Here is an 18169-nt window from a genome sequence, read left to right on the forward strand (position 1 = left end):
GTCTGTGTGTTTCCTGTTTTACTTTGTAGGTCAACACGCGAGGGGGGTACCCTGCGCGTCCATAAGTGCAGCAGAGGGAGCCTGAGCATGCGTCACACGTTTGACGAGTTGGGAGTGAGAACGTGTTGATTTATCTTATTTGTTGCTTTATCTAATTAAATTTTTCTTTTTAATGTTGTGGCTCTTTAACTGGGATGTATATTTTTAAATCATCTGGTCGATATCTTAAATACATTGTTTCCCTGTTTAATATTTCCTAAATTGTTTTTCATATTAGTTATTTCACTTTCTTTTCTGCAAAGAAAAGTGGTCAAGTCATTTATTGCTTTGTTTTCATTGCAGAGATAGGTGCCAGCTATCACTGACTTTGAACTGGATAAGATTTCAAGAAGATATATTAGAAGATTTTTATATGCTTTCAGTTTCTTTGTGGCAATAATAGGTCACGTGTCCACAGAACAACAGTAATTTTAAACTATTACTAACAGTTCAGTTTTTCTTTTTTTATGTCAAATAATGGGTTTGATGTACTGCAGTTGAAGTAAACCTTTGCCCTTTGTGGTAATGATAATGCTGTCTGTGTGAAGTTCTTTATTCACCACTCACAGCTTAGATTAACAGATTACTTCAAAACACTTTTTTATTTAGTCAAACAGAATGTGGAGCAACAGGTTGCCACATACCAAACACCACAGTTGGGTAATTTCCCTTAATTTTTTATTTTCAGAGAACAAAATGCCTGGCTCACATAATCCTCATAAACTCTCAAACTTCCACTGGATGGTTAAACAGGTGTGTCCACCCCACTGTAACTTTAAAGTAAGCTGATAAAATATTTCCAGCAAAAAGTTGAGAAGCCTCATATTTAATCCTTCAAAAATACCTCTTGTTTTTGTGGCCAAATAATTCAATCTTTGTCACGTTTGACCATAAAGCTTTTTTCCAGGTGGCATTTGGTTTTAAATGCGAGCAGCTGCAAATTTGATTCAAACTTGAAGATGCTGACTATGGAGCAGTGGCTTCTTTCTTGGTCAGCAGCCTCACAGTCCATAGAGATGTATAACTGTCTTCACTATGGACAGTAAAAATGGTGTTCCAGCTGTTATAAATTGATAGCATGCTCGAGACTTGATGGTTCCTGGGTTTTTCTTAAACATCATGCCCAGTTTCCTCTCGTTTGAGGATGACAATCTGAGTTTTCTTCATCTTCGTAAAGTAAGTATGTAATACTGCGTACTTATTTTCATGGTGTTTGAACTGAAGAACTTGGAATCTGCTGACTTGTGTAAATCTGCAGTCCTAAAGGATAATTTCAGTTCTTCATTTTGAGGTAGATCACTACCCCTTTCTTAACTTTGTAGGACCAATGAGAGGACCAGTTCAGACTAAGTTTCATGAGTCAGCGAACCTGCAGCTGGATCTTCAGCTGCTTCAATATTTATGAAAAGACACCAGAGACAAACTTGTGGTTTACTGTTGAATATGCTTTGTGACTATGCTGTAGGAACTGGACACATTTTTGGAGGTGAAGCATTTGAGAGAACATGATTATTAAACTTAACTGAAACTAAACTTAGAACTATTACCAACTATGAAAACAATTTTGGAGAACGTAAATGAAAAAAAATAGTTTGACTTAAAACAATATTTATAGGCAAGGCAAGTTTATTTGTATAGCACAATTCAACAACAAGGTGATTCAAAGTGCTTTACAGAGACATTAGAAACAAAAACAAATAAAAAGCATGATTTAAAATTGATTAAAACAAGAAAACAAACAAACTAATCAACAAACAAACAAAACAGTATATAAAATCAAAACAGATAAAATCAGAACAGTAGATAAAATCAGTAGTTAAAATGTTAGTTTTGAAATTTAAGCTTAAAAGTGTGGATTTGGTGCTTTATTCAAATGCAGCTGAGAACAGGTGAGTCTTCAACCTGGATTCAAATAAACTGAGTGTTTCAGCTGATCTGAGGCTTTCTGGGAGTTTGTTCCAGATATATGTAGCGTAAAAGCTGAATGCAGCTTCTCCGTGTCTGGTTCTGACTCTGGGAACTGATAAAAGACCGGATCCAGATGACCTGAGGGATCTGGAAGGTTCATACTGGGTCAGGAGGTCACTGATGTATTTTGGTCCTAAACCATTCAGAGCTTTATAGACCAGCATTAGAAATTTAAAGTCTATCCTCTGACGGACAGGCAGCCAGTGTAAAGACCTCAGAGCTGGACTGATGTGGTCCACTTTATTGGTCTTCGTCAGGACTCGAGCAGCAGAGTTCTGAATGAGCTGTAGTTGTCTGACTGATTTTTTAGGTAGACCTGTAAAGATGCTGTTACAGTAATCAAGCCTACTAAAGATGAATGCATGGACTAGTTTTTCCAGGTCCTGTTGAGACATCAGATCTTTTATCCTTGAAATATTCTTGAGGTGATAGTAAGCTGACTTTGTTATTGTCTTAATGTGTTTTTCTAAGTTTAGGTCTGCAATTTCTCGCCTGGTTTGTGGTTTTTAGGTGTATAGATTGAAGTTCTCTGCTGACCTGTAATCGTTTTTCTTTGGCGCCAAAGACTATTACATTATACAGTATTTTGCACCTATAACTAAAATATAAAAAATGAAAATCAAACAGTGTCCCTTGTTTCAGCAATTGCCAATTTCCTAAAATTACTCAAAGTGAGCATACGGAAGCTTTCAATATTTTATGGCCATCTACACGACTGTGAGACTAATGTGGGAACTGGCAAAAAAATAAATAAATAAAGATTAAAAATAATCAAAAAGGCAAAGAAAATAACTGGGAAAAAGGTTTTATTTCATAGAACAACACAGACTGGTGTTGTATTTGGAATAAAGGATGATCAATAAAACGATCATTGTCACTAAACAGTAAAACAGTATAATAAGTACCATTTACAATACATGTGAACAGTGTCAAGAGGCTTTCTAAAGCATCACAGAAAGTAGCAGCAGTAGTGGTACGACAGATGGAGATGATCTTAGTCAAGCTTTCAGTCCTCCAGGAACCTTCATCACCATGTGGAGGACGGACATGTGCTGGATTCCATATTCAGACAGAAGGGTGTTGTCTCCATCCAACATTTTATCTGTGAATATCAGGCGCAGAGCCTCCTCTCCTGCACACACACACATTTTTTTTTAAAGTAAATCTATATCATTTTTATTAGGCACATCCACAGAGATGCATTAGATTATTAGCCCACATTTACTTACTTTACTTAAGTAATGTACTTAAAGTTGGATTTCCTCGTTCCTAGAGTGAGTTTTCACATAATGCACTTTTTTTTCTCTAACTGCTTTAACATTTTTGCCTTTGAAACTCTTCAACTACAAATAACTACATGAACTTGAGCAGTTTGATGTAGAGTTTGCACTAATTCTTCTTGAGCTAGCTTACTTTCATTTTGGGCTTCACTATTTACTGCACTCAGTTTTTATTGACAGTAACTTTTTTAAAATCGCACACGCACGCGCACAGACACAGAAACGTATCTCTAATACTGTAATGCACTTTCATCAAACCATTATTTATCATCGCCACTTCCTTACTTTCACTTCAAGCTGAGTGTTCAACACGTTCTCACTCCCAACTCGTCAAACGTGTGACGCATGGTCAGGCTCCCTCTGCTGCACTTATGGACGCGCAGGGTACCCCCCTCGCGTCGGGAATTGACGTGAAGGGTCCTCCGATAGAAGAGATTGCCGCGGAAGAGCCTGTTGTCCGTATATTTATATATTTCCGAAATCACATTGTAGTGACGTATACAGAACACAATAAATTATATAATGTAAACAACTACCTGAAAAACAGGTAGAACGATACTTTTGTATGGTTTATTGCATTTACGGAGGGAGTGATGTATGCTGGGTAATGGCACAGCTAGCTACTGGGTGACTTTATTCACCCGCTTCGGCTGTTATCAGTCCATACAATGGGCGTTATTAGCACAAATCAGTCCCATGGATATGGGGCATCTCCTGCTAGATTGTTCAGAAGGTTGTTCTCATCCATCAAGATGGAGGATCACTAACAGGAGCGTGGAAGACTCCAGAATCCACTCTGGCTGGAATCCGGTGGATATGCAGTGTGTACAGGTAAGACCGTTTAAACGGACAGCATTTATAGAATGACTATTAAAAGTCAGCGAGTGTCAGTAATGTTAATGTGGTTATCTTAGTAATACACCGAGTGCTAATATAACAGCTTTAAGATGCATTTGTAGATATTATTACGTGTTTTACCGTCTTTATGGTGCTAGCTTAAAGTTACGGTGTAAACGTTAGCTTATATTGGAGGAAAGCTGTTACTGTTTAAACGATGTTAGCACAGAAATATTAGCTTCTGTCATGACTGATGAAGTTACTAGTTAATAAAGTTTTCAGTAAAGTGTTTAATCGCAGCCACAGATTGACAGCAAATATCTCGATTAGCTTCAGTGCATCTGTAATAAATATGTGCAAGTTTCAGTGCTTCGTTTAAACTGTATGATACTTATACTGACCCAGGGTCAGTGTAAAATACAATCCTAGCTGTGTGAACAAAGCCTGGCTCCTTTAATCCTGCATGACAAACCTCAGGATGCAGGTTATTATTACTCTTTCCTGCTGGCACACCTGTCACACCTGAGAGTCACTAGAAACTTACAGTGACGTGGACATCATGCAAAGACTGCCAGACTCTGTAATACTGCAAATGATCAGTGACTCAGGTTAACACTAAACTTTAAACGGCACCTCTGTGTCTCTGTGTGCTGAACATTTAGGATTGAGTGAGGCTGCATCAGCTGAAGCTGTTATTTGTATATATCAGTATTTTTTTTAAATTCAGGTGTGGGGAAAATACGTAAGACTGCAGTGAAGCGATGCACCAGATTAATCCCTGGCCAAAGGTATCGTACTTAAATCAGACTACTGATCCAGCCACATCAGCCTTTTGTGAGGTCTGTTTAAAGTAGACTTAAAATGAACTGCAGGTTCCTGAGAGGTGGACTGTGAGCACAGAAACACATGTTCATACATACAGCTGCAGCAAACTTACATTAATTTTAAATAGATTTGTTACTCTGATGTCTGTCTCTGTGTTAGTCCTCTGACAGACTGGTGACCTGTCCAGATGTGTTCTACCTATGACTACTGGGACAGGCTCTAGCTCCTGTAAAAGAAATTTTCTGTTATTCTCATTTAAAGTATTTAAGTGCTTATGCATATGCTTAGTTGTGACACTGTTACTGTTCAGTGAATGTTTCTAAAACTAGATGAACTTACTTCAGCGTCAGCAGTTTGAGAAAACAACTCCCTTTACAGGTGCTGATAAGGCCAAGGGCACAAAACAGCACAACCATTGATGCGTTAGGTTTCATTGCGAGACACGTGAAGTGTGGTAGGATCAGTTTAACTTCCTCCCTCTTCCTTGGAATGCATAAAGGAGGAGGAGCACGACCTCTGTGGCAGCGCTGACATGACTGAACCGTGATGTTTGATGTGTGTTGGTGCAGTAATAAAAAGCTTGATCACAGCTCTTTCTGTGTTGCAGACTTTATTTAAAAAATTCCACGACACCCCCACCCTCCCACTGTGAAGTGAACCTGAATTGAATATTCAGAAGACATTTGTTTAAATAGTTCTACAAATCTGCGCTGTTGGTGTGTCCTTGGATTGTGTGGTAATAATATTAGAGCCTGCAATCTTTCTTACTGAATCTCTACTATGAGTCATGTTACCTGAGATTAATTCTATGTTTACCTGTCAGCCTGGACGAATGTGCTGTGTGAAGGAAATGTGATCAGGAGATATTTTATTTTGTATTCTCATAATCAGTTATCATTGATTAATCATTTACCATTGTGGAATCTGATGACAGTATAATCTTTGTTTTATATCTATGGTAATCTATGGTAAAGATTAATGTATACATATTATCATCATTGTAATCAAGTCTCAAATGGTATCCACAGCATTGTATTCACCGTCCATAACTGGAGGGTCCAGCAGGACCTTGTTCTAATTCATTTGCAGGCCTACATCAGAACATGCACATAGAGAGTTAGGTAAACACGCACGTTCACCCTTATTTACACAGGGAGGTCATGTCAGGACATTCTCTAGTTGGACACACAGGCTCACAGAACTGCACAACATGACATGTCACACACTTGTTTTTCTCTAAAGTATGATCTGATGTTTGTATAAGGAGAACTTTGGACTATGGGGAGACTGTTATCATTTCCAGTAAGGTCTAACTGTGTGATGTCATCAGGGGTAATATAAGGATGGGGAACGGTCCACTCTTTGGAGATCTGTGGCTGTACGCTTGTCTTCCCATGCTTCTGTCTTAGAAGTGTGTAATAAAGATCACTATTCTGACATCTACTGAGACCATGCAGTCGTTTGTCTTCTCCTCAAAACTCGAATCATGACAGAAATTAAATTAAATCAGATCTGAACTGCGTACATTTAAGGAACCTGTTCATATTTAATATGAACCAGTGATTTTTTGATTGCTGATTCCAAGAGAGTCTTTGTGGAAATCCTGTTTGGCTTTTTGTTATTTTAATTCTCTTCTCTGTTTTCCAGAACAGTTCTCCACAGTCACTGTCCACATGGGTCAGTGGCGCCAAGAAGCACTGTGCTAATGTGGGACTCTGACCAGCAACATCCAGACCCAGACAGCGTTTTCTGTCTCCCAGCTGGAGGTTTTGTTTGTCTGTAACTGGAGAGTCAGATTTTTGTTGAGCTTCACACTTGCAGAGGTAAGTCAGTTTGCAGAGATCCCTCCCACCCTGGCTTTCTTATCTGAAAGAGTAATATTTCAGTGACTGCTGCTTGTACCACAGGTTAATACACTCTACTGATCCCTGATGGGAGAATCATCAATTTTGGCAACAAAGAAGCCTGGTGGATGTTTGTTTACAGTCTGATGATGGGACATCATGCTCTGCATCGTCAAAGTTTGCCTCCTCATTATTATTCATACCCAGTAATGTGAAGTATGCTTATATCTACTATAACTGAACCAACCTGGTGCTCTTCATTTATGGAGGCTGTTGAGTCTGAATGTTGGATGTTGTGTATCTCGTGTTCTCTGGGCTTTGTTGTCCTCAGTCTTTTTGCAGGATCAGAAAACAAAACCAGGAGGCGCGTAAATGTTTCTTCTCCATGATGTTTCTTCAAATGTTTCTTCTGGATGATGATAAGACTGTGACACGGGATGCCACCTTTGATCTTGTGATGAAGCAAAGCTCAGGAAGAAGTGGGATTAAATGGTACCCACATGTGTGCTGCTGAGAAGGATGTACAGGGGCACCTGCAGCCAAATCCAAGCCTCAGGTTAGTTGTAGTTGCAGAACGCTATAGGACTGAGACAGCTGAGGCATCAAATGTTTGATTAAACGGATGAAAAAGAGAAGTTTCTTCCCCATAATTATCACTTCTTAAAATCTGTGGTAACTTCAAGTCTGTCAGCGTGCTGAGCATGCTCAGAATGTGACAATATATTTTTGTTCAATATTTAATTTCTTTCAGTTGCAATTGTTAAATGAAAAATAAAAATAAAAAATGTATTCTTATAATTTAACAAATGAATTCATCAAAAAAAAATATATACATATATACATATATCTGTATTAGTTTTAATAAATTAATTTGACACCTGTATTGAAAATACCATATTGTATTCATACAGAATCAGTTTGGTATCATTGTTTGTCTGATTGTTGAAACTAAGAGCTACTTTGATCTGTTTGGTCTAAAGTATCCAAAGTTGAGCTCTGATGTTTCGTCACCCCTGTGTGTGATATGTGATTTCCTACATGCTGGCAGAGCAGAGCGGCAGTTTGTGCTCACAGATGGTGACGGTGTGGAGAGACGGTGGTGTTTCCTCAGAAGAACCAGCAGAGTCACAAAGGACACCAGTCCATCTCACCACCTTGACTTGCTGACTTATGTTCGTCTGCACTGCACAGAGGAAATCAACTGACCGAGGTTTGTCCAGTGACGTGTTATGAAATGTATATTTGTTTTATGCTTACAGATATGTTTTTCTTGACAGAGGCTCTGCAGAGGTTAGACAAAGCAGAGAGAACATGTGCTTTACATTTTACTGTGATTTATTGAGATATTTGTTGCCTGATGTTCAGCAGGAATGGAGAAATAGAATCAAAGGGAGATTTTTTTGCTGTTTTTGTAATGACGTAAGTAAATCTTCAATATTATTTATTTGCTTGGTTATATTAGGAGTGTTTCTGAGTGAGGGGGAGAGGAGTCATCATCCAGGTAAAGTGACGTGGATCAGTGGACACACTTGTCTCCCCTTTAAAGGAGACGATCCAAGTCATCCTTAAATGTTAGTGCTTTCAAATACACAAACATTTTTAAAGGACAGAAATGAACATCCAACTTTGACTGTAATACAAAATAAATCTTTGCATGTGTGTTTTCAAACTCTCAGATGGGCAGCATATCAGTCTTGGACTGTCTAACCTGCAGCACTGAATGACCACCACACATGAGCATGTTCCTGCAACATTCAGCATCTGATCCTTCATCTGTGTGCTTCTGCTTTTGGTAAGTAGAGTTACCCAACTCCAGTAACTCTAAACACATGCCATCCATTTCTAACGGCCTGGTTACTTCCTGTCAGTTACTTTAGAAACCATGTGGTCACCTGACCTAACACTGTTTCTTCTTCTTCCCCTTAATGTTCAAGTGTCACATGTCAAACAGCTGGAGAGGAAACTACACCAGTGTACTGGGATGTTTCAGCAACACGTGCCAGATGCTGTTCCTTCATGGTGACATCACCAGAGACAGCCCCGCCCACCTCAGGACCTCGCCATTGATCATGATGATTATAATGATGACAGCGAGCGGAACTAAGACTGTAAAAATCCACGACCAGAATTTTTCTTTCTAATTATTAATGAATACTGAGAGCCTCTTTCTGTGTTTTGTATGTTTTGGGGTTGTTTTTTTTTTACCTCATTTGTTACTAACAAAGTTCACAAACTCACACAGTTTACATTCTGTATGTTTCCATCTTTACCAGCCACACTCTAACTGCATTTAAGAAAATAATCCTTAGAAATCGTCGTTTTTCTCTTTTGTAATTGATGATAATTCACTGAATATACTGCGCTGCTTCCTTTTATTGTGTCACACATTGCTTTATGTTTTTCAGTGTCCAGTTATTTTTTACTGCTGTTTGAATTCTCTGTATGTTTGACCCTGTAGACTGTTTGATGGACTGCTTGTCTTCCTGTTTGTAACCGCCGCCTGTTTTTTAATAAAGATTTGGATTTCTGACTTCAACACAGCCTCTGCGTGTCCTCCCTTTGTGTCCTCTTCCTCTGTGAATGTGTTGCATGTGTCACAGATTCATTTTATTAACAGCTTTCCCACAGTGAGTTGCATCAGCATTCATTCACAGCACATTGCAGAAGGATTCAGATTAATACAGTGATCTTACAGTCAGAATGATCCTGACAGAGTGCCACTGTAAATGATCTTTCATCAGGTATTCATCAGTATTTCAAAGCAGGAGGTATGAAGACTCATGCTGGCATTAGGACTAATAATATGTACTTACAAAGTCAAAGTTTTTTAATTATGCTAGAATATTGGAAGACAATCAACTTTTAGTGTTTTCCGCATATTAATTATTCTGAAATAGAGACGGTGACCCTAACTGTACAGAAGCACTAAACAACTGACAATCTAACAGACATCATTGGCCTGAGCTGTCATGCACAGTGAGTCTGATCCTTTGCTGTGAGAGTCTGACAAGCATGTTTCTGGTCAGTTCGGAAGAAATAATATCACAATGTTGATCTTTCTTTCAATATTCCTTCTCTTTTACAACATAAACTGTGATCAAAGGTACTTATGTTCACAGCATGTAATAATACTGACAGTCCAGGGCATTGTGGTCTGTTGAGCTAGGGTTAGGGTTAGCAATTCAGACATATGTAATCAATATTAAACGTCTCTGACGTGGGCCACTGTCCGCAGTGTTGGGAAATCCATACCAGGCTGGAACGAGTCAAGGTAGGTGAGCATCCACGAGAAGACACAGCAGATGCATCCTACTAATACTGACAGGACCAGGAGGCTCCAGAAACCGAGTATCTTCTCTTCAGTGCCATCCTCTCCTGTCACCCTCTCTGCCCGCAGCTCTTTGAGTATGGGGTAGATAAGGGCGCAGAGAAACCCTTATTACTAATTTGTATTATAATTCAATTTTCATGAAATATTCATATTCAGTATTGGTCCTTTTATATTAATAACCACGTATCCACCCAGACTCATGGTGTGGCAGGGCTCTGTCCTGGGATGCTTGAGTACAAGGTAACGTACACCCTGACCAGGTATCCAGTCTGTCAGAATTGTTTTCAATATTTGGTTCAAAAACATGAGTGACAACAAAAATCCAACTAGGATTCTTGCATATGATGAATGAAGTCTGTCTTTGACTGTATTGTCCAGCTGATCCATCAAACCCCCAGCAGGTGAACCTTATTCATGACATAACACCGCAACAATGTAAAAAATGAAACAGCAACAGTCTAAATGTAAAGTGCATTCTAAACTCCTCTTCAATAAATCATATGCAAAGAGTCATTCAGGACTGTAAAACGTGAACTACAGAACCCAGAGTCTTCATCATTAAATCTCTGGTTGCTTCATTTTTCTATCCTATATCAGATACTTTAAGGTTAGGTTAGGTAAAGTTGCATTCTCATGGTGAGGCAAAGTGCTTTATGTGTGTGTGTGCGTGTCATGAACGGCTATAAAAGGCCTATAATTACAGAACAAAGCGGGGTTTGAGTTCGAGTTGCGGCAGACTGTCACTACTTGTAAATGGAACGCAGCCTTCCTACGGCGGACAGCTAATAACAGGAATCGGACGCGGTCCAGCCAAGTCCACACCAACCACCATAGCAACCGCCTAGCATGACCTTAGAAACATATTCTGTCTTCATGATTTGCAAAGTGTGAAAGTGTTACAGCTGCAGAGAGCTATGGCGGTATCTTTGGAAGCTGTTTACATAGCTAATAATATACGATGTAACCATGGAGACAGTCAGTCACGTGAGCTAGCGGTGCATGTTTACTACAGTGAATAAGGTGATTGCGTGCACAGCGTCCACACGCTGCAGAGGGTAAAGACATTACTTCAATATTGTTTTATATTGATATATATTTGCCTTCTGTTGACCATCACCTCAGGTTCACCATCACAGTTTCAGCATACAGATGCACACTGTCTAAATATCAACACATTCAAAAACTCATGTCTCAGAAATAAGCACAGCTGTTCATGTTTGTCATTAGAGTTTTATTTGTAAGAAAATTATGAGCTTCATATTGTGTATCAAATAAAAGAACATTTCACAACTCTGAGTCAACAGAAACAGGAAACAGAAATGTCTCTAATCTAGACGTGTACAGTGTAGTGTAAGCATTAAAAGATCATAAAGGAAACACTAACATTTATGTGAAACTAATTGTAATAAAAAAATGAACAGGTGGTTTATAGATGTAAAAGAAAGAATCTGAAAACAACACTTTTTTGGTCTAAGTGATCAAAGTAGAAAACAGAACTGATGTTCAAGAACAAACCGTAGCTGCACTAATATTACACATCTCCATTGTTGTGGTGAACAGACATGTTGCTTTTAAAACCACATGCAGTGTGTGACCGTGACTGTTCACTGAGACCATGAACGCCACTTCGCTGAAGCCTTCGCCTTCTTCTTCTTCTTCTTCTAAATTGGAAGCAGAAGGAGCACGAGCTGCTTTGATCTACTGAAAGGAAAAAGCAGAACACCTGAGCTGAAACCAGTCAGCTGAAATCATTAAGACAGGAACAATCATTCAATGCAGTGTCTCAGGTGGCTTAGCCTGTTACAACTGTTGATACAAGCTAAATACGGTTAACACACGGTGTCAGGGAGCTCCAGTGTGGGAACTAGTGGCTTTAGGTTTGTAGTCATTTAACTTTCATCCATTCATTCATTTAATTCAGGAGGAAGAAATGTCAGGTTGGTGCAGGCTGGTTACATGCATTTGGTCCCATGCTGTCTTTAACTAAATGACTTGGTTCACTTTATGGCTGGGCTGTATGTGGGGTTATATCATGTTATTTGGGCAGGAGTACCTGTCCTCTGTTAGACTTAGAAAGTGTCAGAGGTAGTGTCGTGGATGAGAGAAGGAGGACCCAAACGCTGGACTCACAGGCAGGTAGGTGAAGGTGGATGTTTATTGCCGAAGGAGCGAGCAAACAGTACAGAGGGAGGAAATGGCTGGCTGACTGAATGAATGAATGAATGAATGACCAAAGGACTGACTGACTGAACATACAGACGACATAGACATCAGACGTACATCATCAATGACCCGACACTGAATGGGTAGAACAGAGGGCTTAAATACACAGACTGGTGATAATGATGATAATGAGAGACCGGTGAGTACACAGCTGAACATAATGAACTAATGATAATGGGAAGAGCACTGAACATAATGCACACAGACCAAGGCTAACACAATAAAACAGGAAGTGGAACAGGCAGTAGATAAACAGTGAACGTGAACTGAAAATACTGGGTCACCGACCCAGGAACCCTGACAGTACCCCCCCCTTCAAAGGCCGGCACCCGACGGCCAAAAGAAAAAGAACCAGAACAGGGCGGGCGGAGGGGGCCCAGGACGGAGGGACGGAGTCCACACAGAGACAGTTCAGGTGGGTGGCCACGTGGCCCGAGGCCGAGACGAGACAGTTCAGGTGGACCGACCGTGCGGAAGGCAACAGCGGCAACGACAGCGTAGGTCCGGGGGCCGACCGTGCGGAAGGCAACGGCGGCGACGTGGACACAGTTCGGGAGGCCGGCCGTGCGGAAGGCAACGGCGGCCACTCAGGCGAAGGCGGTCCGGGGGCCGGCCGTGCGGAAGGCAACGGCGGCGGCGAAGGAGACGACGGAGCAGTTCAGGGGGCCGGCCTCGCGGAAGGCAGTGGCGGCGGCGGCGAAGGAGACGACGGAGCAGTTCAGGGGGCCGGCCGTGCGGAAGGCAGCGGCGGCTCTCCAGTGTTAGGCGTGCTGGCCACGGCCCGGTGGGCACAGGACCAGACGAGGCCGAACCAGGCGACGACGGGGCCGGACCCAGGCGAAGCACAGGCTGGAGCTGCAGCAGGTGAAACAAAAGCCAAAGTCGAGGCTGGGCCAGACGAGGACGAAGACTCTGAGGCTGGGCCAGACGAGGACGAAGGCTCTGAGGCTGGGCCAGACGAGGACGAAGGCTCTGAGGCTGGAGCCGGACCAGGCGGAGCAGAAGCAGAGGCCGACGCCAGACCGGGCGACGTCGAAGGCGATGCAGAGGCCGGGCCGGGCGTGGGTGCAGCTGAGGCAGAGGCCGGGCGTGGGTGCAGCTGAGGCAGAGGCCGGACCGGGCGTGGGTGCAGCTGAGGCTGAGGCCTGACCAGGTGAAGCTGAAGCCGAGGCTGAGGCCTGACCAGGCGAAGTTGAAGCCTCTGGCTGGAGACAGGTCGGGTCAGCGGGTGCGGAAACCCCTGGCTGAGGAGCGGCCGGGCCAGCGGGTGCGGAAACCCCTGGCTGAGGGGCGGCCGGGCCAGCGGGTGCGGAAACCCCTGGCTGAGAAGCAGGAGAGCTCACAGCTGGCTCTGGGTGCTGTGGCTGCAGGTCCGGGAACCGAACAGGATGGTGGACAGGCGACTGGGAAACAGGAGGCAACTGGACTGACTGGACAGGGGACTGAGCTACAGGAGGTGACTGGGGGACAGGAGCAGACTGGACTGACTGGACAGGGGACTGAGCTACAGGAGGTGACTGGAGGACAGGAGGAGACTGAGCTACAGGAGGTGACTGGAGGACAGAAGGAGACTGAGCTACAGGAGGTGACTGGAGGACAGGAGGAGACTGGACTGACTGGAGGGAAAGCTGAACAGCAGGTGAGGGAACTGACTGGAGGGAAAGCTGAACAGCAGGTGAGGGAACTGACTGGAGGGAAAGCTGAACAGCAGGTGAGGGAACTGACTGGAGGGAAGGCTGAACAGCAGGTGAGGGAACTTACTGGAGGGAAAGCTGAACAGCAGGTGAGGGAACTGACTGGAGGGAAAGCTGAACAGCAGGTGAGGGAACTGACTGGAGTGGAGATGCTAAGGGAGGAACAGAGGCAGGCGTGGCTGACGACGGAGCTGAGGTTGGTGTGGCTGATGGCTGAGCTACAGACTGGGCTAGACAGGGAGATAAAGCTACAGCCTGGGCTAGTAAGGCTGGTGCCTGAGCAGGGGACACTTCAGCCAGCCTAACCAGGGATAAAGCTAGTGCGTGAAAGGCTGGATCAGGTGGTGGATGAAGTGGTGGACTGATTGGCTCTTCCGTGCCTCCAGAGCGTGAGGGCACTGGCTGGAGAGCCTCAGCTGAGTCTCTAGGGGGTCAGGCCGGATCCTGGCCGCCCTCAGCCTAGGTGCTGGGACAGGCACGGGAGGTGGCTGGACACCAGTCACCACCACCTGAGGAACAGAGGTGGGTGTGGAGGTATACGGGGTCACAGCTGCCCTTGTCCTGGGTGCGGGCACAGGTGTGGGTGTCGGCTGACTGACAGGAGTGGAAATGATGACTGGGTGAGTTATACTGACAGGTCTGTCTGGCTTTATTCTGGTCCTTCTGCCACCACTATTTACAGTCTTTGACTGAACAGTCTTTGGGGGAGCAGAGCAGAAAAAATCTTCCCAATCCACTTCATCCTCTAGGAGGGAAACATCCCATGAATCAGAAAAGAGTCTATTGTGTGTTTTAAGTGGATAATCAGACGGTGAGTGCGAAAAACAGTCACTGGAGCTCACCATCGGGAGTTGCTGGAAATAGTCCTTTTTATGGCGACGTGTGCGCCGCTTCCTCCGGGAAGAGGCAGTGGGCGAGGTACACAGCCGAGCCTCTGGCACGGGAGCCTCCATTGAGCCGAGGTGGGAGGCGGAGCCACCATGCCATGGCGAGGTTGAAGGTCCGGTGAGTAAAATGGCTGGCGGGCGAGCGAGGAGCGGAGCAGCGGAAGAGTGAGCGGCCGAAGCCTGGCCTGTGACGCCCACTCTCCGCGGCGAATGCTCCGATGATAATGAGAGACCGGTGAGTACACAGCTGAACATAATGAACTAATGATAATGGGAAAAGGACTGAACATAATGCACACAGACCAAGGCTAACACAATAAAACAGGAAGTGGAACAGGCAGTAGATAAACAGTGAACGTGAACTGAAAATACTGGGTCACCGACCCAGGAACCCTGACAGAAAGTTTCTCCATAAGCAGAGCTTCTAACTCTTATAGCACATCTGTGGCTGACAGCTTTTTGGTGGCTCTTTTTACCCCACACTGGTTGTGAGTGTGTAAATAGCCCCACTAGTTCTTTTGGGTTGCAGTTAAGAGGTAGGTCTGCCATGACTAGATGAATAACAATTATCTGGGATACATAAATTCCATAATGCATGCATGTATCTCTATAAACCTGCCTGAGGGCTGCCATTTTTACATTCAGTTATTTCTTTGTTGAATCTAAATAATGAATGTATTACAGTTAAACTGACACTGGTCAGTGTAAATGGCTCATTGGGACACAGAAACCTTTAAATTAAACCTGATATCGAGTGTCAAACAATATCAAAGCTGTAAAAGCTGTTTACAGTCAGAATTTATAAAACTATGATTGTAAATAAATTCAAACAAGTGAGCTTTTCTCTTTGTGCTGAATATCAACACTGTGATTTCTTAGACTGTAAGCTTTACTTTAGCGCAACCAGTTGCAGAAGCTGCCACTCCAAATGTCTTTTGATAACAAGACAAAAATATCTTTTCAGTACACGGCCTGAAGTTCTTCTCTGACATCTTCTGCCATCGGCTTTGTCTGCTGGTTTGAAGACAATAAACCACAAAAAGATGATTTAGTCACTTTGTCTGCGTCATGCAGCTCGAATGTGTCGTGTAACGATGTTGAATAGCCGTCGTTATCCCTCTGCTGCGTCAGTAGGATTGTACTGTACAGCATCTCATTGATATGTGAGGAATGCTAATGTAAACAGACTTACATCATTAAAACATAAAGGACAGGAGATATTTAGATATTTTTATATTTATATTACATTTTATAGCTGACGGATATTACTAAATAGATAGAATTTACTAAATAGCTGGATGAACATGAAAAATATGTCTATAATAACAAATGACCATGAGAGCCAGTAGAATTAATTCAACTGGACACTCAAAAGACGTCCTTAAATGCTCTTTAAGTGGCAGAACAGATGAACAAACAGTTAATCGCTTACTTGAGATGAAATCTGCTCAGCTACATTGAAAACAGCTTCTAACTGGTTCCTCCTTTAACAGGATGACTGCTCAGGGGTAAGGCCATCATGCAGTCCAGCAACCTTTATGGTTCTGCTTTGATTCACCAGGAACTATTAGGGAAACCTTCCAGCGCCTCCTGTGAAAGACACAGGCATAAACACACAAACATTTATTAACATGTTCCACAGTCTTCCAGTTTGATTTTCTCATCCTGTGGACAACAACATACAGGGATGCAGGTTTATTGTTAACTTTTGTAAGGTTAATTTACTGAACATATCCAGCTGCAGCTCCACTGTGATCCTGAGCTGGATAAGCACTTAAAAAAATGTGTCAATAAATGCACATACATCAACTTACTATATTTATCCAAACAGACGGGACCAATAATGCTTCACTGAGTTAGAGACTTTAACAGACTCTTCTATGTAAGAATGTCTCGTGCTGATATACCTGCAAACTTGACAACAAAGGTTTTTCAGACTGCATGTAGCTGTCCTCTATGTCAGCTCACAATTTACATTCATGTCACACTTATTTCTGCTTTCCCTTTTTATAATTATTACTTACATTTTGATTAGATACCTTGAGTTTGTAAATGATCAGATTACATAATTGGAATACAATGTATCCAATTCAGGGTTGCGGGAGGATGAAGCCTATCCCAGCTGATACAGGACGAAGACAGGCTGCCAGTTTATTGCAGGGCTAACACAATATGTGTAACAGAAAATCCACTTAAATGTTTGATATTTCTTATAATAATCATAATTATGACTATTATTTAAAGGTTTCTTTATAAATACATTTTGATTTTTTATAACCTCTAAAATATAAACTTGAGCTGTTTCAGATTCTGACCTCTGACCTCACTGCAGCTCCCTCTTGGAAGTACGTCTGCTTCTTGTCTACCCCCAGTGTTGACCGCCTGCCCTTGATATCACGTACTGTACCTGAGGAACAAAAAAGGACAAACACTTGCCTTCATTTAAGAAGTACATTCATACAGAGGTAATCTATGGAAACACACTAGTTCAACCTTTGGGAGAAATCAGTTCCTGTGAAACATTTCTGTAAATGAACATCATGTGGAGAATGAATGAAACGAGTTCTTCAGGTGACTCAGCAGTCCCACACTGACAAATGAAATCTAGTTAAACTATTAAGCATATTTGCTCTTCTGAAATCTGTGTTAAACAACAACAAACATAAATTAGTAACAAAAATACAGCTGAGTAGAGGCTTTACAAACCACCAGCAGCCATAATGCTAAATTTTAATCTTCAAATGTTTCTGAGCCATCTTCAACCTGCTTTTAACACATTAAAGTCCCACAGTCAATGCAGCCTGACTCAATCCTAAATGTTCAGCACAAAGAGACACAGAGGTACCGTTTAAAGTTTAGTGATAACCTGAGTCACTGATCATTTGCAGTGTTACAGAGTCTGGCAGTCTTTGCATGATGTCCACGTCACTGTAAGTTTCTAGCTGACTCTCAGGTGTGACAGGTGTGCCAGCAGGAAAGAGTAATAACAACCTGCATCCTGAGGTTTGTCATGCAGGATTAAAGGAGCCAGGCTTTGTTCACACAGCTAGGATTGTATCGTATTCTGAATACTTTGGATTACTTAATATATTATCATGCTTTTTACAACAACGTGAATGTTCTATTGCTGTGTGATTTATTACTATTACTGAAGGTCCGCGACTCCGAACTGTAGTAAAGGGACCTCTGACTAATGCGGCGGGGTCCCTGTCGGCTTGTAACCGAAAAATAGCTTTACTTT

At 42.3% G+C, this 18169-nt stretch overlaps 2 long non-coding RNA genes across 7 annotated transcripts in view; one reads left to right on the forward strand and one right to left on the reverse strand.

Moving 5' to 3' along the window:
* The first annotated feature begins 4042 nt into the window (after window positions 1–4042).
* Window positions 4043–9329, forward strand: LOC112433742 (uncharacterized). Of its 5 annotated transcripts, none has more exons than XR_013096879.1 (7): window positions 4043–4118; window positions 6597–6772; window positions 6857–7349; window positions 7842–8003; window positions 8256–8364; window positions 8470–8585; window positions 8728–9329. It is a non-coding gene; the product is annotated as an uncharacterized LOC112433742 (long non-coding RNA). The 5 variants fall into 5 exon arrangements; XR_003023665.2 differs by lacking the exon at window positions 4043–4118 and adding an exon at window positions 6321–6360; XR_013096878.1 differs by lacking the exon at window positions 4043–4118 and adding an exon at window positions 6324–6360 and having other exon boundaries at window positions 6602–6772.
* A 6564-nt stretch (window positions 9330–15893) lies between these two features.
* Window positions 15894–18169, reverse strand: part of LOC143416498 (uncharacterized) — a 129207-nt gene continuing 126931 nt past the window's right edge. The window contains exons 2-4 of one of the 2 annotated variants that reach the window (XR_013096882.1): window positions 17244–17335; window positions 16361–16518; window positions 15894–15942 (exon numbers count right to left, since the gene is read on the reverse strand). This is a non-coding gene — a long non-coding RNA (uncharacterized LOC143416498). Of the gene's footprint in view, window positions 15943–16360; window positions 16519–17243; window positions 17643–18169 lie in introns of those variants that run through there. The other variant, XR_013096881.1, reaches the window with a different exon arrangement.

This window comes from Maylandia zebra, linkage group LG3 (genome assembly GCF_041146795.1).
Source record: "Maylandia zebra isolate NMK-2024a linkage group LG3, Mzebra_GT3a, whole genome shotgun sequence".
NCBI classification, from domain to species: Eukaryota; Metazoa; Chordata; class Actinopteri; order Cichliformes; family Cichlidae; genus Maylandia; species Maylandia zebra.